The following is a 26,597-nucleotide window of genomic DNA, read 5'->3' on the forward strand; positions in this document are numbered from 1 at the left end:
ATGGACTGAGGAGAGCCAGGAAGGGACATGAAAAAGGCTCGGCAAGAAGGATTAGGGAGAACCGAAAGATGTTTTAACTCATATGTGAGGAATAAGAGAATGCTCAGTGAGCAGGTAGGGCCAATCAGGGATAGCGGAGGGAACATGTGCGTGGAGTCTGAGCAGATACGGGAAGCCCTAAATGAGATTTTTGCTTCGGTTTTCACCAAGGAAAGGGGACTTGTTATAAATGAAAACTTAGAGGAGCTGGGATACAGTCTTGACCAGATCAAGATTAATGAAGTTGATATGCTAGAAATTTTGGAAAACATTAAGACTGATAAGTCCCCAGAGCCAGACCAGATTTATCCTAGGCTGCTCCGGGAAGCAAGAAAAGAGGTTGCTGAGCCACTGTAGAGAATATTTGCCTCCTCATTCTCCAAGGGAGTTGTACCGGAGGATTGGAAGGAGGTAAACGTTGTTCCACTTTTCAAGAGGAGGAATATGGAAATCCCTTGCAATTACAGAGCAGTCAGTCTTACGTCTGTGGTCAGCAAAGTTGTGGAAAGAATTCTGAGGGATAGGATTTAGGACTATTTGGCAAAGCATAGTGTGATTAAAGGCAGTCAGCATGGCTTTGTAAGGGGCAGGTCATGCCTCACAAATCTTATTGAGTTCTTTGAGAGGTGTCAAGACAGGTCGACAACGGTCGAGCAGTGGATGTGGTGTATATGGATTTCAGCAAGGCATTTGATAGGGTTCCCCACGGTAGGCTCATTCATAAAGTCAGGAAGTATGGGATACAGGGAGATTTGTCTATCTGGATTCAGAATTGGTTGGCTGACAGAAGGCAAAGAATGGTTGTAGATGGAAAATATTCTGTCTGGAGGACAGTGTTGAGTGGGGTCCCTCAGAGCTCTGTTCTTGGACCTCTGCTTTTTTGAGTTTTTATAAATGACTTGGATGAGGAGGTGGAGGGGTGGGTGAGTAAATTTGCAGATGACACTAAGGTTGGAGGTGTCGTCAATAGTGTAGAGGGCTACTGCAGGCTGCAGCGTGACATAGACAGGATGCACAGCTGGGCCGAGAAATGGCAGATGGAGTTCAACCTGGATAAATGCAAAGTGATGCATTTTGGAAAGTCGAACTCAAATGCTGAATATAGGATTAAAGGCTTGATTCTTGGCAGAGTGGAGGAACAGAGGGATCTGGGTGTGCAAGTACATAGATCAAAGTTGCCACCCAAGTGGATAGGGTTGTTAAGAAAGCATATGGTGTTTTGGCTTTCATTAACAGGGGTATTGAGCTTAAGAGCCGTGAGGTTTTGCTTCAGCTCTACAAGTCCCTGGTGAGACCACACTTGGAATATTGTGTCCAGTTCTGGTCGCCCTATTATAGGAAAGATACAGAGGCTTTGGAGAGGGTGCAAAGAAGGTTTACCAGGATACTGCCTGGACTGGAGGGCTGTCCTAATGAAGAGAGGTTGACTAAGCTTGGAGTTTTCTCTCTGGAGAGGAGGAGGAAGAGAGGAGACCTGATCAAGGTGTACAAGATACTACGAGGAATGGATAGAGTCAATAGCCAGAGACCTTTACCCAGGGCAGGATTGACGGCTACGAACAGTCATAGTTTTAAGATATTAGGAGAAAGGTGTAGAGGGGACGTCCAGGAAAGTTTCTTCACACAGAGAGTTGTGAATGCATGGAATGCATTGCCAGCGGTGGTGGTGGAAGCTGAGTCGTTAGGGACATTTAAGCGACTGCTGGACATTCACATGGATAGCAGTGAGTTGAGGGGTGCACAGGTTAAGTTATTTTATTTTACATTAGGATTAACCTTCGGCACAACATCGTGGGCCAAAGTGCCTGATCTGTGCTGTACCTTTCTATGTTCTCACTGGATTGCAAGTTTGGGCTTTTCTCTTTCCCTTTTCATAGTGTTTAGAATTTCTTCCTATACTTTCACTGCATGATATTTGTATTGTCTTCCTCAAACACACCCACTTAGTATATTCTTTTTTATGTTGCAGTTTCTGCCCACAGCTCCTTTCTACCACCAATTTATTGCTGCATGACATGTGTTTCCAAACCAGTGGCAGTTATATGTCTGCGTTGGTGTTTGTCCCTGGGCCACCATTTTGTGAACTCTCAGCCATCATTTTGTGAGGTGTTGAGCTTCCTTTGTAATGTTAAAAGATTAAGTTGTACTATCTCTCTGGATATTAATGTAATGTTAAAGGGTTAAAGGGTTAAACTATACTGTCTTTCTCCAAGAAGCTGAACATTCTGGAAGTGGGTGGGGGCGACATTCTGTCTCACAAACAGCATGCAGGAATGTGGATGACTATCCGGAATTGATTTGCGTGTATTGTTGGTAAATCTAAAATGGTTAGAGTACATTTAGACAAATGGGACAAACACTTGATAAATGGGTCTTTGGTACCAGTTAGGAAATATTTGTTGCGACAATCCACATGATGGGTTAAGTTATCGAAGATTGAGCGTTCAACTAAACAAGTTATTGGGAAATGAACAATGGCCATTGGGGGGATCTTGGGATCTAGATAAATGTTCAAAAGCAGAGGCAGAGGTGTGGAAGTCTAATATTTTGCAAAAATGGAAAGATTTAATTACTAATTGGAGGACGGTGGCCACCTGATTAAATGAAAATTCGTGTCAAATTTCTTCGGAACACACCACTAAATGTAAGGATGATAAAGGGAAAACCCTTTGTTAGAAGGTTTTGAAGGCTTTATGTGAAATGTATGAACTTAAATCAAAGCCTACTAAAGACAAAAGTGAGAAAACCGTCTCTCATGCACCATTGGACATGTCTGGAACCCAGACTTTATTTGATAGTGGGGAAGATTCCGACAGAAATGATGCTGGTTCTCCAGGCATGTCCACTATTTTACAACGTCAGAGGGACAACCCCTGCTTCCGAAAAAGATATGTGGCAGAAATATTGCTGTATGCAATCCTGGTCGCTGGCATATCCCAGCCGGATAAACATGCCTTTTTCCGTTGACAATTTACACACAGACACTCACTTGGGAAATGGAGGAGTGAACGCTTTTATTACAAACATGGTGGAGTCCACACCTAAATGAGGCAGCTGAACAAAGGGCCAGGCATTGTCTTGTATGCCAGAAAGTTAACCCAGGGAAACCGATTCGATGTACCAAAGAACTCCAGTCCCAAGTGGCCCCTTCAACACTTTACAACTGGACTTGAGAGAATTACCACGAGTGCAATGGTACAAATATTGCCTTGTCATCATAGATACATTCAGCAAATGGATACAGGTTTTCCCAACAACTAATAACAAACATCTAAAGGGACCCAAATTCTCCTAAAATAAATAATCTCCTGCTTTGGCATGCCTCAGTGATGATCACCTGATAATGGAAAGATTAACCAAGAACTGTGTACCTTCCTCAACATTGACCAGCAGTTCTATTGTGTATATCATCCAAAGGCAGCGGGAATAGTGGAACGTGCAAGTGGAATTCTGAAGGACAAATTTGCTAAACTCATTCTAGAAACAGGACTGAATTGGCTAAAGGTTCTGCCCCCTCGCCCTGTACCACATGCGCATTACTCCCCAAATCGGTACTGGTTTCACAGCAGCTGAAATAATATGTGGCCAACCTGGACGAACTTCATGGAACAGCAACGAGGCTCCACCACCCCAGGTTGATCTGTATGTAATGGGGGATGAAATGCAGTGTTATTTCAAACAACTAACGATGTCTCTAAAGTCTCTCCACTCACAGGTGAAGGAAACCACCAAACCACCCCCTGATCGCGACAGTGACTAGAAAGGAGTAAAGACTGGCGAATGGATCCTAATCCGAAGCTGGGACCCCACTGGAAAGGACCATTCTAGGTGTTGATTCGAATGCCCACCTCAGTGAAAGTCAAGGGAAAAGATTGCTGGATTCACCTGAGCGACTGTAAACGGTGGAAGATGCACCAAGGGAAGAAAGAGGAAAAGGACTAAGAAGGACTGATTAAAAACTTTAATCTGTACTTCTGTATTGCCGGCTCTGCTATCGATACACCGTGTGTCTCTAAACTTGCCTCCGGTAAGATGACAGAATGGGGTTACCAAGGGAGATTAGTAGTATTATGATGGGCTTAACAGGGATATGTCTACTTCTCCTAGGAGAAAGTGAGGACTGCAGATGCTAGAGATCAGAGCTGAAAATGTGTTGCTGGAAAAGCGCAGCAGGTCAGGCAGCATCCAAGGAGCACCACCTTCTGAAGAAGGGCTCATGCCTGAAACGTTAATTCTCCTGCTCCTTGGATGCTGCCTGACCTGCTGCGCTTTTCCAGCAACACATTTTCAGCTATGTCCACTTCTCTCCAACCAGGGTACCAAAGGGAGGGTCGAGATTTGAAGGCTGGGTAGACGTAAACAGGTCAATCATTTCTGCAGGAGAGGCATTCTCACTTGTATCAATGAACAAGGGAACCCATTTGGGGTATGGAATGTTACTAAAATCGATTACTGCAATGGATTGCTTGCCCAAACAGTGAAAGCAGTCATGTTAGAAACATTTAAGGTGCATCTTGATTTCCTGAACAGGAAATGGAACAGGAGGACAGAAACCACATTAGGGCAACAAGTAGCATGTCTTAAACAAAAAGAGTAGGAATCAGCGCAGTCTTGGTGGGCTCTGTTCCTGTGCCATTTTGTATAATGGATCCGATAGTGCCAAAGTCACCTGCCATGTGTATAAAAGTTGGTGAATTCTGCAAATATCTTGGAGCTAGCGCTGTGACGGTGACCCTATAGCACATAGAACATTACAGTGCAGTATAGGCCCTTTGGCCTTCGATGTCACGCTGACCTGTGAAGCCAAACTGAAGCCCATCTAGACCTGTTAGCAATGTTGTGCCAAAACTATTGGTGCTGGGTCCACTACTTTTCATCATTTGTAAACCTGTAAATGATTTAGTGACACCAAGATGAAGTGGTGGACAGCAAAGAAGTTAGCTAGAGTACAACAGGATCTTGATCAGATGGGCCAAGGAGTGGCAGATGGAGTTAAATTTAGATAAATGTGAGATGCTGAATTTTGGAAAGGCAAATTAGGGAAAGACTTATACACTTAAGGGTAAGGTCCAGGAGAGTGTTGCTCAACAAAGAAACCTTGGAGTGCAGGTTCATAGTTCCTTAAAAGTGGAGTTTCAGGTAGATAGGATAGTGAAGAAGGTGTTTGAAATGCTTTCTTTATTGGTCAAAGCTTTGAGTATAGGAGTTGAGAGGTCATGCTGTGGCTGTACAGAACATTGGTTAGGCTACTTTTGAAGTATTGTGTGTAATTGTGGTCTCCCTCCTTTGGAAGGATGTTCTGTAACTTGAAAAGGTTCAGAAAATATTTACAGGAATGTTGCCATGGTTGGAGGGTTTGAGCTATAGGCAGAAGCTGAATAGGTTGGGGCTGTTTTCCTTGGAGCATCGGAGGCTGAGGATTATAAAATAGAAGTTTATAAAATCATGAGGGGCATGGATGGGGAAAATTGACAAGGCTTTTTCCCTGGGTTCACACCGTGACGTCACGATTTTACTGCTCCTCAGATGCTGCCTGAACTGCTGTGCTCTTCCAGCACCACTCGAATCTGGTTTCCAGCATCTGCAGTCATTGTTTTTTCCCTGGGTTGGGGGACTTGTGGGCGGCACGGTGGCACAGTGGTTAGCACTGCTGCCTCACAGCGCCAGAGACCCGGGTTCAATTCCCGCATCAGGCGACTCTCTGTGTGGAGTTTGCATATTCTCCCCGTGTCTGTGTGGGTTTCTTCCGGGTGCTCCGGTTTCCTCCCACAATCCAAAAATGTGCAGATTAGGTGAATTGGCGAGGCTAAATTGCCCGTAGTGTTAGGTGAAAGAGTAAATGTAGGGGAATGGGTCTGGGCGATTTGCGCTTCAGCAGGTCGGTGTGGACTTGTTGGGCCAAAGGGCCTGTTTCCACACTGTAAGTAATCTCCAGAACTAGAGTGCATAGGTTGAGGATGAGAGGGGAAAGATTTAAAAATAACCTAAGGGGCAACTTTTTCACACAAAGGGTGATGAGTAAATAGAATGAACTGCCAGAAGAAGTGATGGAGACTGGAATAATTACAATATTTAAAAGGCGGCTGGATGGGTACATGAACAGGAAGGGCTTGGAGTGGTTTGGATCAATTGCTAGTAAATGGGACTAGATTCATTTAGGAGATCTGGTCAGCATGGACTAGTTGGACTGAAGTGTCTGTTTCCATGCTGTACATCTCTGTGACTCTAAGTGTGCTGCTACACTATTTAAAGTCATCGAGGGATTCATTTGAGCCCGATAGCTGCTTCTTTTTACTGACTAGCCTACAATATCCATCGTCAGCGAGGGATCCTTATACCTGTCAGCTTTTCTCTTTACCCTAACAGGGACATACTGTCCCTTGACTCTTCAAATTGCACTTTTAAGAGGCTACCATTTGCCAGTTGTTCCTTTTCCTGACTTGCATTAGTCATTCTCCAGTCCTCTGGTACTTCACCTAAGGCCAGAGAGGAATTAAAATTTTTTGTCAGAGCTCCTGCAATTTCCTGCCCTTCCTCCTGCAGCAACCTGGGATGCCCCCACTGCTCCACTATAGAATTATTTGCAAGGAACTGTTCCCAGTCAGCTTTGGCCAGTTCCTGCTTTATTTTAATAAATTATGCCTTCCCCCCATCCAAAGTGTTTTTTGCAAGCCACCTTTTCACTTGTCCTTAAGTAATTTGAACCATGTTGTTTTCACTATCACGAAAATGTTCCCCCACTGCTATATTAAACACTCATCCAGCTTCTTTCCCCAGAATCAGATCCAGCACTGTGCTGTCCTAAATTGAGCCTTCTACATGTTACTACAAACAAAACTTTGCTGGATTAAATTCCAAGAAATCACCCCCTCTAAACCCTTTCACTCGGTACTTCTCAATGCAGACTGTCATAAATGCTTAGCCTTATCTTTGCACTAATGTGCTAAGGTCCTCCATAATTGAGGATGGAGATATTTGTACAGCCTTCTCCTCCAGGGAGTTGTTTAATTGTCTGCCTCTATTCACGACCAGACACAGCAAATTGTAGAGCTTAGGTCTGAACTGTTGGTTGCGAAATCACTTGGCCCTATCTATCATTGTGTGCAATTCTGGTCTCCCTCCTATCAGAAGGATGTTGTGAAACTTGAAAGGGTTCAGAAAACATTTAGATTAGATTACATTAGATTAGATTATATTACAGTGTGGAAACAGGCCCTTCGGCCCAACAAGTCCACACCGACCCGCCGAAGCGAAACCCACCCATACACCTACATTTACCCCTTACCTAACACTACGGGCAATTTAGTATGGCCAATTCACCTGACCTGCACATCTTTGGACTGTGGGAGGAAACCGGAGCACCCGGAGGAAACCCACGCAGACACGGGGAGAACGTGCAAACTCCACACAGTCAGTCGCCTGAGGCAGGAATTGAACCCAGGTCTCAGGCGCTGTGAGGCAGCAGTGCTAACCACTGTGCCACCGTGCCACCCACACTCCACACAGTCAGGTTGTTGCTAGGATTGCAGGGTTTGAGCTACAGGGAAAGGCTGAATAGGCTGGGACTGTTTTCCCTGGAGTGTCAGAGGCTGAGGGGTGCCCTTATAAAACCATGAGGGACTTGGAAAGAGTAAATCGATATGGTCTTTTCCCCAGGGTGGGTCCAGAACCAGAGGGTGAGGTTTAAGGTGAGAGGGGAAAGATTTAAAAGGGGTATAAGGGGCAATTTTTTCACACACAGGGTGTTGTGTGCATGGAATGAGCTGCCAGAGGAAGTAGTGGAGGTTGATACAATGACATTCAAAAGGCATCTGGATGGGTATATGAACAGAAAGGGTTTAGAGGAATATGAGCAAGTGCTGGCAAATGGGACTAGATTAGATTAGGATATCTGGTTGACATGGGTAAATTAGACTGAAGGGTCTGTTTCCATACTGTATATCTGTATGACTATCTGCTGTTAGCAAATAACTGTATTTTGTCACTTCATCATGCTGACACATCATTTGTAGGTGTGCCCAGTGTTGCTCCATTGAACCTCTTAATTGTTCGATCTCTTGGCTTGATGAGTATGCTGAGCCATGCAATTACAGATTGCCTTAGGGTACAATTTGATTGATGGCCAACAGCACCTCATGGATGTCCAGAATTGAGTTGCAAGATCTGTCAGAAATTTATTGCATTTTGCAATGTGATAATGCTGTGCAATAGGACAGGTGTGGGGAGGGGGGGGGGGGAGGGGGGAGGGGGAAGGTGGAGGGGGGGATTGGGGGGAAGGTGGAGGACGGGGAGATGGGGGGAGGGGGGAAGGTGGGGGGGGGGAGGTGCTGGAGGTGGGGGGGGGGGCTGGAGGTGGAGGAGTTTGGGGGCTAACCCCCTGAAAAATCCCCCAAAACGAGTACTCTCTGCGGTCAGACATGGGGAAACAAATCCCCATTTAAACGACTCTGACTGCAATAAAACAGGACACTGCCAGGAGAAAGGTCAAAAATATCTGAGAAAGGAACCAGGAACTGCCTTGAAGCCGTTAAACTTTTCAGGGGCAGGTCCGCAGTGGGACACCCTTGTCAAAGACAAAGCCGAGGGGCTGAATGGCCTCGTGGTTGCTATAGTCCTGTATGACTTGAGTGGGAGGGAAAATATTGAAACTGTTGGGAAGTTGAGAAATTCACTGAATTGATTCTACTTTAACGTGACAACCTGGGGGGAAGAAGAAACTTGTGATAAGTAGTTTTAATATTATCTACATTGAAGTGACCATAACTTGAGTGAATATTTCAAAGGCTTCTATTGATATAGAGGCTCTTCATGTGACCCCAATAATGCTGTAGTTAACTGAACTTAGGGCAGTTTTTAAAAACTCAACAAGAGATCCCGCCCACTTACTTGAACAGTCTGATCCTCCAGTTTAATAATGAACCACCTTTTCTTTACAAAAGCTTGGTTTTACTGCAACTCGTGGAGTTTAGTACTCTGATTTGAAATAATATTTCTCCAACAATTGTGTTGGTGACTAAAAACTGGCCACAAGCAAGAACAAAAGGCTGGGGAGACAGGACCTTTTCTCATCCTGGGATGTGATACTATTCTGTCCTCGTTATATTAAGAAAATCTGGGGTTTTAAAGTGAGCTACATAAGATAATGTTTGTCCATTCAATCTTATTCCAACATCACAAACATTTGAATGTTATCGTGGCAGCTAGACTGATTAAAAATCAGACAACACTAGGTTTATAGCCCAACAGACTTATTAGTAGTTGCAGCTTTTGGATGCTGCTCCTTCATCAGGTAGTTATGGAGCAGAATCATAAGACACAGTCTATAGGAAAAGATTCGTGTCATGCATCTGAAAAGATACATTGAACAAACTTAGATTGCTGTTAAGTCTTTCACTTTTAGAATAAGTTGCAGGATTTGGTTCATTAGTCGAGGTGGAATTTAGACATTAATGTAGCTCAAGGTTTTTGTCTGGGGACACTGGTTCAAACATGACCATGGCAGCTGGTGGAAATTGCAAGTTAATCCTCAATGATGCCCTGAATGCTTCATTTTTAAGTGAAAAGACCCATCTGGTTCACCAATGACCCTTTTTAAAAGAGGGCATGCCTTTATTTGGTCTGATCTGTGTGTTCACAGCAATGTGGTTGACTGTCCTCTGACATAGATTCTGGATCAATGGTGCTGGAAGAGCACAGCAGTTCAGGCAGCATCGAGGAGCTCCAGCAAAATCGACGTTTCGGGCAAAAGCCCTTCATCAGGAATAAAGGCAGAGAGCCTGAAGCGTGGAGAGATAAGCTAGAGGAGGGTGGGGGTGGGGATAGAGTAGCATAGAGTACAATGGGTGAGTGGGGGAGGAGATGAAGGTGATAGGTCAGGGAGGAGAGGGTGGAGTGGATAGGTGGAAAAGGAGCTAGGCAGGTCGGACAAGTCCGGACAAGTCAAGGGGACTGGAAGTTTGAAACTAGGATGAGGTGGGGGAAGAGGAAATGAGGAAGCTGTTGAAATCCACATTGATGCCCTTGGGCTGAAGTGTTCCGAGGTGGAAGATGAGGCGTTCTTCCTCCAGGCGTCTGGTGGTGAGGGAGTGGCGGTGAAGGAGGCCCAGGACCTCCATGTCCTCGGCAGAGTGAGAGGGGGAGTTGAAATGTTGGGCCACGGGGCGGTTTGGTTGATTGGTGTGGGTGTCTCGGAGATGTTCCCTAAAGCGCTCTGCTCGGAGGCGCCCAGTCTCCCCAATGTAGAGGAGACCGCATCGGGAGCAACGGATACAATAAATGATATTAGTGGATGTGCAGGTAAAATTTTGATGGATATGGAAGGCTCCTTTCGGGCCTTGGATGGAGGTGAGGGAGGAGGTGTGGGCACAGGTTTTACAGTTCCTGCGGTGGCAGGGGAAGGTGCCAGGATGGGAGGGTGGGTCGTAGGGGGGCGTGGACCTGACCAGGTAGTCACGGAGGGAACGGTCTTTGCGGAAGGCGGAAAGGGGTGGGGAGGGAAATATATCCCTGGTGGTGGGGTCTTTTTGGAGGTGGCGGAAATGTCGGCAGATGATTTGGTTTTTGCGGAGGTTTGTAGGGTGGAAGGTGAGCACCAGGGACGTTCTGTCCTTGTTACGGTTGGAGGGGTGGGGTCTGAGGGCGGAGGTGCGGGATGTGGACGAGATGTGTTGGAGGGCACCTTTAACCACGTGGGAAGGGAAATTGCGGTCTCTAAAGAAGGAGGCCATCTAGTGTGTTCTGTGGTGGAACTGGTCCTCCTGGGAGCAGATACAGCGGAGGCGGAGGAATTGGGAATATGGGATGGCATTTTTGCAAGAGATAGGGTGGGAAGAGGTGTAATCCAGGTAGCTGTGGGAGTCGGTGGGTTTGTAAAAAATGTCAGTGTCAAGTCGGTCTTCACTAATGGAGATGGAGAGGTCCAGGAAGGGGAGGGAGGTGTCAGAGATGGTCCAGGTAAATTTAAGGTCAGGGTAGAATGTGTTGGTGAAGTTGATGAATTGCTCAACCTCCTCACGGGAGCACGAGGTGGCGCCAATGCAGTCATCAATGTAGCGGAGGAAGAGGTGGGGAGTGGTGCCGGTGTAATTACGGAAGATCAACTGTTCTACGTAGCCAACAAAGAGACAGGCATAGCTGGGGCCCATACGTGTGCCCATGGCTACCCCTTTGGTCTGGAGGAAGTGGGAGGATTCAAAGGAGAAATTGTTAAGGGTGAGGACCAGTTTGGCCAAACGAATGAGAGTGTCAGTGGAAGGGTTCTGTTGGGGACGTCTGGAGAGGAAATCCGATTATAGAGAAATCCGATCCCAATTCTAAGTCCCACGTATGTGATCCACCCTTTAAAAAACCCTTTTCTATTAAAGAATAAAAAGGTGGTTGACAGGGCAACCAGGGTCCAGTCCCACTGAGGAAATTCGATCAGATCTGAGATATTAAAATGGCTTCTCTAACTCTTAACCTTGTAGGACTGATGAAGGACTTTTGCCCGAAATGTTGATTTTCTTGCTCCTCAGATGCTGCCTGACCTGTGCTTTTTCAGCATCACTCTAATCTCCAGCATCTACAGTACCCACTTTTGCCTACCATGTAGGACTGGTTGGGATCAGTGGTGTTGTCCAGTATAATGTCACCTGCTGAGACCAGTTCTTGGTGGTGAAGTCTGCATCCCCACTGCAGCAGGGCAATGATTTGTGGCCCAAGACTATTTAAAAATTTCTCTCCCACCTTCCTCTGACCACCCCTTGCCCCCAAACAAAAAAGTGCACTTTGTCGATGGAACAGAAGTTGAAGACTATTTTAAAAGAAGCTTGTTTGCTGCAATCCAGCCCATGAAGTATATAGTTATTTGATAAGTGTCACATCTCCCAGTGGGCAGAGTAATGGAGCAAACCACCTGGTGCTGGGTTGTTGACACACCTACCACACTAAAGGATCTACAGTGGGAAATGGAGATCCAAGAAGTTAGCTCCCCTTTTGAAAATGACTGTAAGGTGACTCTGATTCAGTTTTTTACAACTGATTCACCCAGGTTAATTTCTTGGAGTGGTGAGTATCTCGCAGGAAGCGCACTACCTTTTTTTCCTAACATAGAAATAGAACATAAAGTACAGCACAGAACAGGCCCTTTGGCCCACAATGTTGTGCTGAGGATAATCCTAATGCGCATGTCCAGCAGTCACTTGAATGTCCCCAGTGACTCAGCTTCCATGACTACCACTGGCAATGCATTCCATGCATTCATAATTCTGTGTGAAGAACCTTCCTCTGACATCTGGTCTATACCTTTCTCCCAATATCTTAAAAACTATGACCACTTGTGCCAGTCAATCCTGCCCTGGGGAAAAGTCTCTGGCTATTGATTCTATCCATGCCTTTCATTATTTTGTGCAACTCGATCAGGTCTCCTCTCTTCCTCCTCCTCTCCATCGAGAAAAGTCCGAGCTTAGTCAAACCTCTCTTCATAAGGCAAGCCCTCCAGTCCAGGCCGCATCCTGGTAAATCTTCTTTGCACCCTCTCCATAGCGCCTCTCTTTCCAGTAATAGGGTGATCAGAACAGGACATAATATTCCAAGTGTGGTCTCACCAGGGACCTGTAGAGCTGCAGTAAAACCTCACAGTTCTTAAACTCAATCCTCCTGTTTTATATTAGATTAGATTACTTACAGTATGGAAACAGGCCCTTCGGCCCAACAAGTCCACACCGACCCGCCGAAGCGTAACCCGCCCAGACCCATTCCCTTACATTTTCCCCTTCACCTAACACTACGGGCAATTTAGCATGGCCAATTCACCTAACCTGCACATTTTTGGACTGTGGGAGGAAACTGGAGCACCCGGAGGAAACCCACGCAGACACGGGGAGAATGTGCAAACTCCACACAGTCAGTCGCCTGAGGCAGGAATTGAACCCGGGTCTCTGGCACCGTGAGGTAGCAGTGCTAACCACTTTGCCACCGTGCCGCCCATCCTGTTAATGAAAGCCAAATCGCCATATGCTTTCTTAACAACCCTATCCACTTGGGTGGCAACTTTGAGGGATCTGTGTACTTGAACACCAAGATCCCTCTGATCCTCCACATTGCCAAAAATGCTGTCTTTAATCCTATATTCAACATTCAAATTCGACCTTCCAAAATGCGTCACTTCGTATTTATCCAGGTTGAACTCCATCTGCCATTTCTCAGCCCAGCTCTGCATCCTGTTTGTCACGCTGCAGCCTGCAGTAGCCCTCTATACTATCATCGGCACCTCGAACCTTTGTCATCTGCACATTTACTAACCCAACCCTCAACCCTCAACCCTCAACCTCCTCATCCATGTCATTTATAAATATTAATATGTAGGGTCAGTTGCACTCAGGCCTGGTCTTAATGGGTCAGAGTCTGAGTCTCCATGTCTGCATTTTCTTTCCTGTCTTTGCTTAAGGAGTATTTTGGATGCTTTTGATATTAGTCTTTTGAGCCATTTTCTGAACATAGAGACCTATTGTATCATGGGAGCCCCCTTTAGTTAATTGGAGTTGTTATGGAGAAGAGGTAGTGCTAATGTCACTGGGCTAGTAATCTAGAAGCTGGGATTAAATCCATAGACAGGAGGTTCACATCCAACCTTGCCCCACTAAGATGTTAAAGGCTTAATTTGTTCTGCTGACATTAAGAAATTTGATCTTCAGGGGAGTGTGTTTTCTGCCTTGCAGGCAGGATGCAACAATTTAATAATACTCTGTAAATACTGTTGTTTAAGGAATAACCTAATCACGCACTGCTTGAAGAATAATCTAATCACACATTAGATTATTTCCAGAAATGACTTCATGTGTTTTAGGATATCATGTGACTATGGGAGAATGGCAGTGGGTGGTGTATTGCATTTATGACTGACCTGACTGACTGACTCGACTGTGATGTAAAATCCTGTTTTAAAGGGAGGACTTTTCCTTTAATCGAAGGACATCTCTTGACATGGCTCAGCAAGCCTCGTGAAGAGTATTAAGTGATTCTCCAAAAAAAACTTGTACTTGCTGAATAAAACTTGGTGGAGTGGGAGGGGGAGTTGAAGTGTTGAGCCACAGGGTGGTTGGGTTGGTTGGTCCAGGTGTCCCAGAGGTGTTCTCTGAAACGCTCCGCAAGTAGGCGGCCTGTCTTCCCAATATAGAGGAGGCCACATCGGGTGCAGAGGATGCAATAGATGATGTGTGTGGAGGTGCAGGTGAATCTGTGGCGGATATGGAAGTTTCCTTTGGGGCCTTGGAGGGAGGTGAGGGGGGGAGGTGTGGGCGCAAGTCTTGCACCTCCTGCGGTTGCAGGGGAAGGTGCCGGGAGTGGAGGTTGGGTTGGTGGGGGGTGTGGATCTGACGAGGGAGTCACGGAGGGAGTGATCTTTACGGAATGTTGATAGGGGAGGGGAGGGAAATATATCCTTGGTGGTGGGGTTCGTTTGGAGGTGGCGGAAATGACGGCGGATGATACGTTGTACATGGAGGTTGGTGGGGTGGTAGGTGAGGACCAGTGGGGTTCTGTCCTGGTGGCGGTTGGAGGGGCGGGGCTCAAGGGCGGAGGAGCGGGAAGTGGAAGAGATGCGGTGGAGGGCATCGTCGACCACGTCGGGGGGGATATTGCGGTCCTTGAAGAAGGAGGCCATCTGGGTTGTACGTTTTTGGAACTGGTCCTCCTGGGAGCAGATGCGGCGGAGACGAAGGAATTGGGAGAATGGGATGGCGCTTTTACAGGGGGCAGGGTGGGAGGAGGTGTAGTCCAGGTAGCTGTGGGAGTCGGTCGGTTTGTAGTAGATGTCCGTGTTGATTCGGTCGCCTGAGATAGAAATAGAAAGGTTGAGGAAGGGGAGGGAGGAATCTGAGACTGTCCAGGTGAATTTGAGGTCGGGGTGGAATGTGTTGGTGAAGTGGATGAACTGTTCAACCTCCTCGTGGGAGCACGAGGCAGCGCCGATACAGTCATCGATGTAGCAGAGGAAAAGATGGGGGGTGGGGCCAGTGTAGTTGCGGAAGATGGACTGTTCCACATATCCTACGAAGAGGCAGGCATAGCTGGGGCCCATGTGGGTGCCCATGGCTACTCCTTTCGTTTGGAGGAAGTGGGAGGATTGGAAAGAGAGGTTGTTCAGGGTGAGGACCAGGTCAGTCAGTCGAAGGAGGGTGTCAGTGGAAGGGTACTGGTTGGTATGGTGGGAAAGGAAGAAGCGGAGGGCTTTGAGTCCTTCATGATGGGGGATGGAGGTGTACAGGGACTGGATGTCCATGGTGAAGATAAGGCGTTGGGGATCGGGGAAGCGAAAATCATGGAGGAGCTGGAGGGCATGGGTGGTGTCCCGAACGTAGGTGGGGAGTTCTTGGACTAAGGGGGACAGGATCGTGTCAAGGTATGCAGAGATGAGTTCAGTGGGGCAGGAGCAGGCTGAGACAATGCGTCGGCTGGGACAGTCAGGTTTGTGGATTTTGGGCAGGAAGTAGAAGCGGGCGGTGTGGGGTTGTGGGACTATGAGGTTGGAGGCGGTGGATGGGAGATCCCCCGAGGTGATGAGGTTATGGATGGTCTGGGAGATGATGGTTTGCTGGTGGGGGATGGGGTCATGGTCAAGGGGGCAGTAGGAGGAGGTATCTGCGAGCTGACGTTTGGCCTCAGCGGTGTAAAGGTCGGTGCGCCAAACTACTACCGCGCCTCCCTTGTCTGCTGGGGAGATGTAGCTGTGGTAGCGAGTCTGTTTGAGAATGTGGCTGAAGAGCTTCTGTGCAGAGGAGATGACTTGGGGTGTGCAGTGAGAGAGGGACTCACTGAAATCTTGGAGATGTGGCTGTGGTAGCAAGTCTGTTTGAGAATGTAGGAGCTTATGCCCGAAACGTCGATTCTCCTGCTCCTTGGATGCTGCCTGACCTGCTGCGCTGTTCCAGCAACACATTTTCAGCTCTGAAATCCAGCATCTGCAGACCTCACTGTCTCCTCAAAGAATTCAAACAGAGATAAGCTAACTGCAAACCTTCATCAAAGCATCGTTTACAAAGCTCAGTACAGCATTGAATTTAGGCAAATCATTCTCTTTTAAATTTCACAGTAAATGGATAATTTTCCATTACTCCTTCAAAGGTCAGCAGTACACTTGGACGTGCCTCCCTCGGGGATTTGTCCATTCGCCCACTTTTATTCTCCCAGGTATTGCACTGGCAGCTTTCGGAGCTTCAGCTCTCGGGCAGCGTCACCATTGTCCAATATGTTGATGACTTGCTCCTAGCTAGCCCTTTGGAATCTGCTCACATCAGATACCAACCATCTCCTGAACGCCCTCCATTGTTGGGGATATCTCATACCAGAAGAAAGTGAGAGCTGCAGATGCTGGAGATCAGAGCTGAAAATGTGTTGCTGGAAAAGCACAGCAGGTCAGGCAGCATCCAAGGAGCAGGAGAATCGACGTTTCGGGCATGACCCCTTCAGGATATATCATACCAGCCAGCAAGATTTAGCGCACCCAGCACTGTCACATTCCTGGGAACCTTGCTGAGTGTTTCTGATAGACGATTGACCCTGGAGCATTTTGCACCCATTTACGTGACCCCCCCTGCCCACAAGCGCCAAGCAAATGTGTGCTGCCTTAGGCCTAGTTAACTACAGCTGACAGTGGCTCCCTAATGTAATGTTACACTCCAAATAGTTAACCACTTTGGCTCAAACACCTTCACCCTAAATGAAGAACAAAAGTCAGCTTTCACTGAATTAAGAACGGCCCCAACACTCTGAAGATAATTGTATGACAGGCCCTTCCAGCTGTATACCACTATTCTAGAGGACTGTGTAACTGCTGTTTTAACCCCAAACCCACAGGCATAGACAGTGGCCTAATACACAACTCTCCTTCACTCTATCGCTATGGGCCTCCCACCCTGCTCACAAATTCTCCTCCCGGCTATCTACTCCCTTGTAACAGCTGCTTCCAATATTACTCTCCAAAAACCCTGTCTATTCATCACATGCTATTGTAGTCCTTCTGACCTCCCATCAGACCCAACACCTTATCAGGCTTGACTGAGTTGTTATGAGTTAGCTCTTCTCAATGACCCCCTTCTGACCTTCTACTGCTCAGCTGTGAACTCAGTGACCTTTCTGAGTATCCCTCCAGAGGAGATCCCAGAACACCCAATGATTGCTTTTTGAGCAACCACTTGATCTGCCCTTGACCAAACCTTGTAGATGCTCCATTACCCACACCGGATTTTACCCGCTATGTGGATGGTAGTTCCTCTATCGCTCTTAGGAGTATCCCATTTAGGATACACAATCATGACCCTTCGCCACCTTGGAATCTGCCTCCTTCAATCCCCCAGTATCTGCTCAAAGCAGAACTCTTTGCTCTAACACTGGCTTGTATCCTGGCTACAGGAAAATCTGTACACACCCGCAGTTTGCTTTTGGCGTGGCCCATAACTTTGGCCAGCTATGGTCAAATGTGGATTTCTAACATCCTCAGGGACATCTATTCAGAACTCACTATGTCCAAAATCTCCTTAAAGCCATCCTCCTCCTCAAGCAATTGGCCGTAATCAAATGTGCTGCCCATGTAATGAACAATATGGATATTGGCAGTGCCAGAGCTGATGGAGCTAAAAACTCTATGGTGTCCTCTGGGAACCGGCAGGTGCTAAATTAACCACCAACCTCAAACACTGTGCAGTGTTTACAGGGGGACGTGTGGGATATAGGTGAATTAATGTTATTTCTGCAATTATACGTTCTGATACAGAGTAAATGAATTCACATTAGTTTGGGATTGTTTCGGACGAAAACTGACTTAGCAAAAATGAGGAAACATATAATCCGTTAAAGAAAATGGTATGTTAGCAGAGACGTGATTACAGAACAATGGTGGATGTATGGGTAAACAGGAAAAACATCTGTTTCCCCACTTGCACAGAGACACAGGAACAAACCCCAATTAAAAGGGCTTAGTGATAAGATGCTGTGAGGGGCAGCGCAGATGGAGGGAACAGATAATGGTAAGCAAAGGATGGGATGACGTCAAACAACCTTATAGGAGGCAGAGATAGACATTTGTCACTGACAAGGCCGGATAAACAGAAGTTGTGGGATCAGTCTTAAGGAAATGAGTGACGTAAGCGAAGCAGGGAACAAACAATGGAATAAGGAAAACATATGGGAAAAAAACTGTATAAATTGCGAGAGTTTGTTAGGGTTTACTGTGCATTTGTCATTGCCTTACCTGGCAATTAGACATGGCACCCACTTGCAAGTGTACAAATAAATGACTCTGTTTCAGATATTTAGTCTCGGACTGAAATTATTAAAGTGAGTGAGCTTTTGTTTCTCACAATTGGAGGCTCGTCTGGGATTTTCTTCCATCACCGGGGGGAGTGTCTGGCCTTGGACACTGGGAAGACGCGTCCCGTTCCCCATTGAGGAGCGGTCTCGTGTCCCGGTTTGGTCTGCTCCCTTGGGTGACTGGTGTGAATCCTACAAGAGAGACATCTGAATCAGACAGTGATAAGAGGTTGATAGACAATACGGAAAAAAGGGGCCAGGCAACTCTGTGCACAGACCAAGGTAAGAAAATTGACTTTTAAGTATTGCCTTGGTGGCCGGGATTGAGTTTTAGTAGTTAATAAGGGACTAACGAAGGAACTCAATATGGATTGTGCTGTTGGTAAGGAAAAAGCCTCCGGGAAAACAAAGTAAGGAAAAGGCAATGGAAATGGAGGTGGGGTCCCTTACAACATACCTCCAGAAAGTCCTTTGGGCAGGATGTTGTGGAATTGGCAAAATAATACTTGTACAAGGGAGAAAGATGATTAAATATTGTTGCTTTGTATGGACTAAGGAATCCATTCTTCGTCCCGCTGTCTTCTGGCCAAAGTACAGATCAGACGAAGACTGGGTTTGTGAATATCTGAATTTATATGTCAATGTGCGAGAGAGAGAGAGAGAATTAAAAGAGCTGTACAGCTGGTAGGAAGTTTAACCCTTTGTGATTTGGTTTGAGTGAACATTTGTTTGTTGGTGATTGAATGTTTGTGTTTTATTCCCTGGAGCTTGAGTTCCAAGACTGTTTTGAATCTGATTTTTATTATGGAAACTTAACATGATTTCTTTTAAGGTTAAGGATTCTATCGAGATTATGAAGAAAAAAAAGAATGATAACTCCTGTTCTTTTTACAGATCATGACTGCCTTACTATCAGTTTCTAACTAATCTCTTTTATCTTTACATAAAAGCGATTTATGGAGGACAGTTGAAGTTTCAGTTCAACATTAGATTGTAGTAAAAGCAAAATTCTATGGTTAATATGTGACCTTGGATTCAGCCATTGTTCATGCATTAGAAGTTTTTTTTAAAAAACTTGAGTAGACAAATTCTTTTAAGGCAGCTCTGATTATTTTACGACCTATAGTATTGTAATTGAGCAATGATTGGTCAGGACTATTTAAGAAAACTAATTTTGGATCTAAATTAAAGGACTAAAACTGGGTAATTACAGTGAATTGCAAAATTGGGAACTATGCATTTTGCATTTTAACTATTAAATACTGAAGAAATGAACGTAAATATATAAATATATTTATAAGTTAGGAACAGGCTTTAAAGGTTAGTCAAGCATGAATTGATGAATTGGTGTTTGAAGTTATCAAGTTTTAAAAAACTTGAGTAGACAAATTCTTTTAAGGCAGCTCTGATTATTTTATAGCTTTAAATTAAGGGGGGGTAGATATAGGACTGAAGTTAGGGGTAGGTTCTTCACTCAGCGAGTCGTAAGTTCATGGAATGCCCTGCCAGCAGCAGTGGTGGACTCTCCCTCTTTATGGGCATTTAAGCGGGCATTGGATAGGTATCTGGAGGATAGTGGGTTAGTATAGGTTAGGTGGGCTTGGATCGGCGCAACATCGAGGGCCAAAGGGCCTGTACTGCGCTGTATTCTTCTATGTTCTATGTTATGGGGAGCTAGAAATATTGCAATATTTCTTTAAAGAAAGAAAAAGGGGAAGAACGTGACGACTTATCCCTTTTGGGAGGTACCCATAGGGGACAAAGAGATTGGGTTTGTAAGTGCCCCCCCTCACCAGTGGGGAGGTCAGAACATTTAAAAAGGAAATGAAGGTCCTGGTTGAGGATCCGGTGGGGTTGTCTGAACAAATTGATCAATTTCTGGGGCCCAGTCTGTATACCTGGGCTGAATTACTGTCTATTTTGAATATACTATTTACTGGGGAGGAAAGGGGACTTATACGGGGAGCTGCCATTAAAATATGGGACAGGGAACACCCGATTGGAGATGGGGATGCTGGACAGGGAGAGGTGAAGTTTCCCCTCAAAGACCCCCAGTGGGAAAACCAAAACCTGGAGCATAGAGAAGAAATGAGGGAATTGAAAGACCTGATTCTAAAAGGAATAAGAGAGGCAGTTCCAAAGTCACAGAATTTAACTAAAGTCTTTGAAGCTAGACAGGAGAAAGATGAGACTCCCTCAGCTTTCCTGCAAAGATTAAGGGACTCAATGCGGAAATATTCTGGAATGAACCCTGAGGACCCAGTGGCACAGGGTCTTTTGAAAGTACATTTTGTGACAAAAGCATGGCCAGACATACAGAGAAAGATACAGAAGGTAGAAGGATGGAGTGAAAAACCATTAGATGAATTGTTGAGAGAGGCACAGAAAGTGTTTGTAAAGAGGGAGGATGAGAGACAAGAACAGAAGGCGAAAATGATGATAGCTACGGTTGATGAGGTAATTAAGGGGAGAATGGAACCAATAGTGAGCAACCGGAGCAGCGGGTGGCAGCATGTAGGACAGAGAGGAAGAGGGAGAGGGAGAGGACAAGGGGGAGCATTTGATAGAGGGTTTGGGCGACAGGGGCAGAGATGGAAGTCTCCACAGGCAGGATGCTATTATTGCGGAAAGATAGGGCATTTTAAGCAGGAGTGTCCTGATCTACAAAGGGAAGAAAGGGCAATTCCGCTTATGAACTTTGTTGAAGAATAGGGGTGTCAGGGGTTCCTGCCCTCGGGGGCCCACCAGGAACCCTTGATAAACTTGAAGGTGGGACCCTGTGGGGAGGAGGCAGTCTTCCTAGTAGATACGGGGGCAACACGGTCATCGCTGAATTTTAAACCAAAGAGGGTAGAAATGTCGACATGGTCAATTACTGTTTCAGGGGTGAAAGGGGAAGGATTTACTGTTCCAGTATTTGAACCTATGATGATAGAAGGTCCTAAGGATAGGGTCACAGGGGAACTGCTGTATATCCCTGATATAGGAAGTAACTTACTGGGGAGAGACTTAATTATCCTTTTAGGACTGGAGATTGGAATTTAGGAAAAAGAATTAGTTGTACAACTGGCAATGTTGACAGAGGATGCAGAGAGAAAGATAGACCCTATTGTATGGGCTAGAGAAGGAAATCGTGGAAAACTACAGATCCCTCCCCTTTTAATAAATTTAAAACAGAAAGGGGACGTTGTCTGTGAATGACAATACCCTATTTCCATAGAAGGTAAACGAGGACTGCAGCCAGTAATTGAGGGACTGATTAGAGATGGACTGTTGGAGCCATGTATGTCTCCTTATAATACCCCAATTCTACCAGTGCGGAAATCTGATGGAACTTATCGATTAGTGCAGGATTTGAGAACATTAAATCGAATAGTACAGATCAGGCACCCAGTGGTGCCAAACCCCTACACGTTATTAAGTAAGATCCCTCATGACCACAGATGGTTTAGTGTGATAGATTTAAAAGGTGCCTTTTGGGCTTGTCCCTTAGCGGAGGAAAGATTTAGGACTATCCCCCTATTAAATTTTATTTGGATTACCTTATCTGGGAACAAATGGAGAATTACCAATTCCCGAAACTAAAGATTTGTTTTTAAAGAAGTATATACTGGGCTTGTCCTCCTCTTTGTCTTTCCTCAGGAAACAAGGCCTATTGGCACAGACTCCGCCCCTTGAATTCGCTGTTCACCCCATCCGGCCGGGTGATTGGGTCTTAGTAAAATCATGGACAGAGACTAAATTGCAGCCGGACTGGGAAGGGCCGTACCAGGCTCTTTTGACTACCGAAACGGCAATAAGGACGGCGGAAAAAGGCTGGACTCATTACACTCGGATCAAAGGGCTAGTGGAATCTCCAGTTGAGGAAGAAGTCTGGACAGCCGAATCAACGCAAGACCCGCTAAAACTCAGACTAAAGAGACTTTGAGTAACTGACTATACAGTGGCGGCGCGAGCGCGGGATTATTTCTGTAAGATTGTATATTAAGCCTTTTTGTGCTTCAGCATGATGATTAGAATACTGGGAATGTTTAGAGTTATGATGATAGCCCTCTTGGTATTAGGATTATGTCACATATCATTTTCATATGTATTATTAATGGTTCCTGAGTCTGATAATCCACAAGTAATAGACACTGATGCATGCAGTTTAGTAAATTGTGGGACTGTAGTTAATCAGAGACAGTACCGCAGCTCAGAGATACATCTTAAGTCCTATGGGGATGGCCTCGGGGATGGTACTTGGTATTATGGTCTTGTCACAGTACACCGGGCCCCCTTCCGACCAGCTCGCGATTGTCTCGATAAGAAGTGTTAACCCAATATACTTAACGATAAGGAAAACCACATGGCGCGAAGCAATTCTGGAGCGGGGGGGAGGGGGGGCACTTATGAGATACAATTAAATGAAACATTTGGGATTGAAATGAAATCAAATGGGAAGGAGTTCGTGGGCTGTTGTTTTCGAATTAGTGTAGGACAGGGAAAACGGGTAGAATTACTGGGTAATGAGATACAACCTTTCACCCCTCCCGATGATCCTAAAGTAGTAAAAATTATAGAGGTAAAAGACTTGAAACAGACCATCGAGATAGAAACTGGGTACGGGGATGCAAATGCCTGGGTTGAATGGGTAAAGTATACTGTAAAAAGTCTGAACAAAAGCAATTGCTATGGATGTGCCTCCGGTAGGCCAGTGGCCCAGGTGGTTCCCTTTCCGCTCAGGTGGAAGCAAGACAGGAAGGGCATGAAATGTATGATAGCCCTGTACCAGGATGAGACTGCATGGAATGATAGGAATTGTACCTCCCTATCTCTGATGTTCCCTCCCTTGGAGAAGAAAGATGTAAAAGTTCCCCCCACATTTTCCGCCGCAGTTGGAAATCACACGTCGTGTGTGCGCAGGCGAGGTACAAGTCGGTCGAGAGATTTGGGGGAGCTGAAATTATGTACAGAGATTAAGAATGTTACCGAAACAGAGAAGGGAGGGAACTACTCAGCACTAAAGGTTCCCCGAGCGGATCTGTGGTGGTACTGTGGAGGAAAAATATTGAGACCCACACTATCTCCGGATTGGAGAGGGATATGTGCAATTGTACAATTGGCAATTCCATTTACCTTGGCATTTGAGAAGGAGAAGATCGTAGGGAAAAAGGGAAGGGGTAAGAGATTACTGTTAGATACTTCTTTTGATGACAGGATTTATCTTGATTCGGTAGGAGTCCCTAGGGGAGTACCTGAATTCAAAGCTCGTAACCAGATTGCAGCAGGTTTTGAGTCAACTCTCTTTTGGTGGGTAACAATTAATAAAAATGTAGATTGGATAAATTACATTTTCTATAATCAACAGCGATTTATAAATTATACAAGAGATGTGGTTAAAGGAATATCAGAACAGCTTGATGCGACAAGTAGGATGGCATGGGAGAACAGAATAGCCCTTGATATGATATTAGCAGAAAAAGGGTGTGTGTGTGTGATGTTAGGAGGAAGCTGTTGTACCTTTATTCCTAATAATACTGCGCCTGATGGGGATTGACTACTTTAGCAGAGGAACTGGCTGAGAATTCGGAAGTAGACACATCTCTCACGGGATGGCTTGAATCCTGGTTTGGAAAATGGAAGGGGGTGGTGGTTTCTATCCTTACTTCCCTGATAGTAGTAGTCGGGGTATTGGTGGCCATTGGCTGTTGTGTCATACCCTGTATACGAGGGCTCACCCGAAGACTGACTGAAACAGCCTTGATGAAACAGATGCCCCTAAGAGGGAATCAGACAGAGGAACTTTATCGGCTAAATAATGAGGAGATGAGTGAAACCAAGATGGATGAAATCTCTGAAATGATGCTTGCGAATTTTGGGAACGATGTTTAAAGAAAAAAAAAAGAGAGACAAAAATGCAGAAGATAACAAAGGGTAATCAAAAGTAAAAGGGGAAATTGTGGAATATAGGTGAATTAATGTTATTTCTGCAATTATAAGTTCTGATACAGAGTAAATGAATTCACATTAGTTTGGTATTGTTTCGGACGAAAACTGACTTAGCAAAAATGAGGAAACATATAATCCGTTAAAGAAAATGGTATGTTAGCATGAGACGTGATTACAGAACAATGGTGGATGTATGGGCAAACAGGAAAAACATCTGTTTCCCCACTTGTACAGAGACACAGGAACAAACCCCAAATAAAAGGGCTTAGTGATAAGATGCTGTGAGGGGCAGCGCAGATGGAGGGAGCAGATAATGGTAAGCAAAGGATGGGATGACGTCAAACAACCTTATAGGAGGCAGAGATAGACATTTGTCACTGACAAGGCCGGATAAATAGAAGTTGTGGGATCAGTCTTAAGGAAATGAGTGACATAGAACAATACAGCACAGAACAGGCCCTTCGGCCCACGATGTTGTGCCGAACATTTGTCCTAGCTTAAGCACCCATCCATGTACCTATCCAATTGCCGCTTAAAGGTCACCAAAGATTCTGACTCTACCACTCCCACAGGCAGCGCATTCCATGCCCCCACCACTCTCTGGGTAAAGAACCCACCCCTGACATCTCCCCTATACCTTCCACCCTTCACCTCAAATCATGTCTAAAATGTCAACAAAATAATGCCTGTTAAGGGTGCGGTGCATGACAGGGAGAACATCTTGCTTGATGGCTCATGTGTGTATTCAGCTTGATTTCATTGAATTGCAGTGTGTACGTTACTATAAGTATTGTCTTGTTGATGTATTTAGTAGATGGATTGAAGCCTTTACAACCACCAATAATAAAGCCTCAACGATAGTAACATTACTCTTGACCAAGATCATAAGGAGTTGGAGTTCCTCTGCAGTTTAGTTCAGACAATGGCCCCCATTTTGTCGGGAAAATCCACAATGAGCTATGTGAGGTGCTGCGTATCCAGCAGCAATTCCATTGTGTTTACCACCCACAGGTGGCAGGAATAGTGGAAAGGGCAAATGGACTCTTGAAACCAAACTAAGTTAATGTCTGAAACAGACCCCCAACTGGTTGAAGGTCTTGCCTTTGACCCTGCATCAGGAGGATCACCCCACACCCGACCACTGGACTGTCGGCAGCAGAAATAATTTATGGCCGATCCAGTAGGATCCCTTGGGATGCTGACACAGACCCACTCACTCATGTAGATTTTATTATGGGAGAGGAAATGCAAAGATACTTTGAGCAGCTAACATCGTCACTAAAGATTCTCCATTCACAGGTAAAGCATCCTTTGGACAACCATCACAAGCGACGGATCAAAACTCAGGCAACCAGAATGAATCCCCAGATGGAAGACCTTGTGCTGATCAAAGACTGGGATCACCCCCAAGCTTGGACCCAGGTGGAAGGGACAATTGTAGGTGCTCCTTCAGACGCCGGTGTCAATCATACGTCCATGGACAGTGGCTGAGTCGATTTGAGTGACTGTAAATGAGGGGCTTCTCAAATGGCCTAAACACTACATTTTCTCTCTGTATGGTATCATGGCTGCCACCATGGTATTAGGCCTGGAGGACAGCTTGTTTTATAAAGCCCATATATATTTACATGGTAATCAAACTGTTACCTGCTTGTCCTGTCAGTGTAGGTGTTATTTGTAGCCATTCCTGGGTGGACCCCCCTCAACCGATATACTACAGATACTTCAGATGCCCCACACACACCCTCCCCCCACCCCCACCCTGTGTAGGTCAAAGCAGGAAGTTTTAGAAGGGTGCCATCAGGATGGTGCATAGAGCGATAGACTCAGACTCAGACCCCTAGCTGCATAGGGACCCCGGGAAGAAATGGAACGGTTTGTTATGATCCCATGAGCTATCCACTTTGCATCTCAGGACTGGAATGGGACTGTACCTACGCTTTGGTTCCCATGAATGTTTTTGGGCACGAGGCGATGTGCCACAGGCATTGTCAGGTGAGCCATGGAATAGTCACCTGCACCTGTGACAAGGAAAGGTGCTTAAATGTTACTGCAGGAAGACCATTTATTTGTGTGAACTGTAACAGAGCCCATGTCAGTTCAGTCATTTGTTCATATCCTTCGTATGATTACCAACTGATCGGATCAGGAGGAAACTCCAGCCAGGAGAGAAACTGGAGATATAAACAGTTTGTGACTGCCGATAACTGAGCAATAAAATGCTACCGGGCCTAAAGAGGGTGTCTGTTCCTTCTCAACCGTACCTTTTTACTCTGGCCACCCTGACTCTCCCGGTCCTGTTCGCTGTAGGGGCAGTAGAACCACTCACTGCCCCATGCCCC

At 45.7% G+C, this 26,597-nt stretch overlaps 1 pseudogene; it reads left to right on the top strand.

The window, feature by feature from the left end:
* Positions 1-3,185: 3,185 nt before the first annotated feature.
* Positions 3,186-25,175, top strand: LOC148147698 (uncharacterized; annotated as a pseudogene).
* Positions 25,176-26,597: the final 1,422 nt, after the last annotated feature.

Source organism: Chiloscyllium plagiosum, unplaced genomic scaffold (genome assembly GCF_037043375.1).
Source record: "Chiloscyllium plagiosum isolate Xiang-an unplaced genomic scaffold, Cpla_swu_hap1 HiC_scaffold_15, whole genome shotgun sequence".
NCBI classification, from domain to species: Eukaryota; Metazoa; Chordata; class Chondrichthyes; order Orectolobiformes; family Hemiscylliidae; genus Chiloscyllium; species Chiloscyllium plagiosum.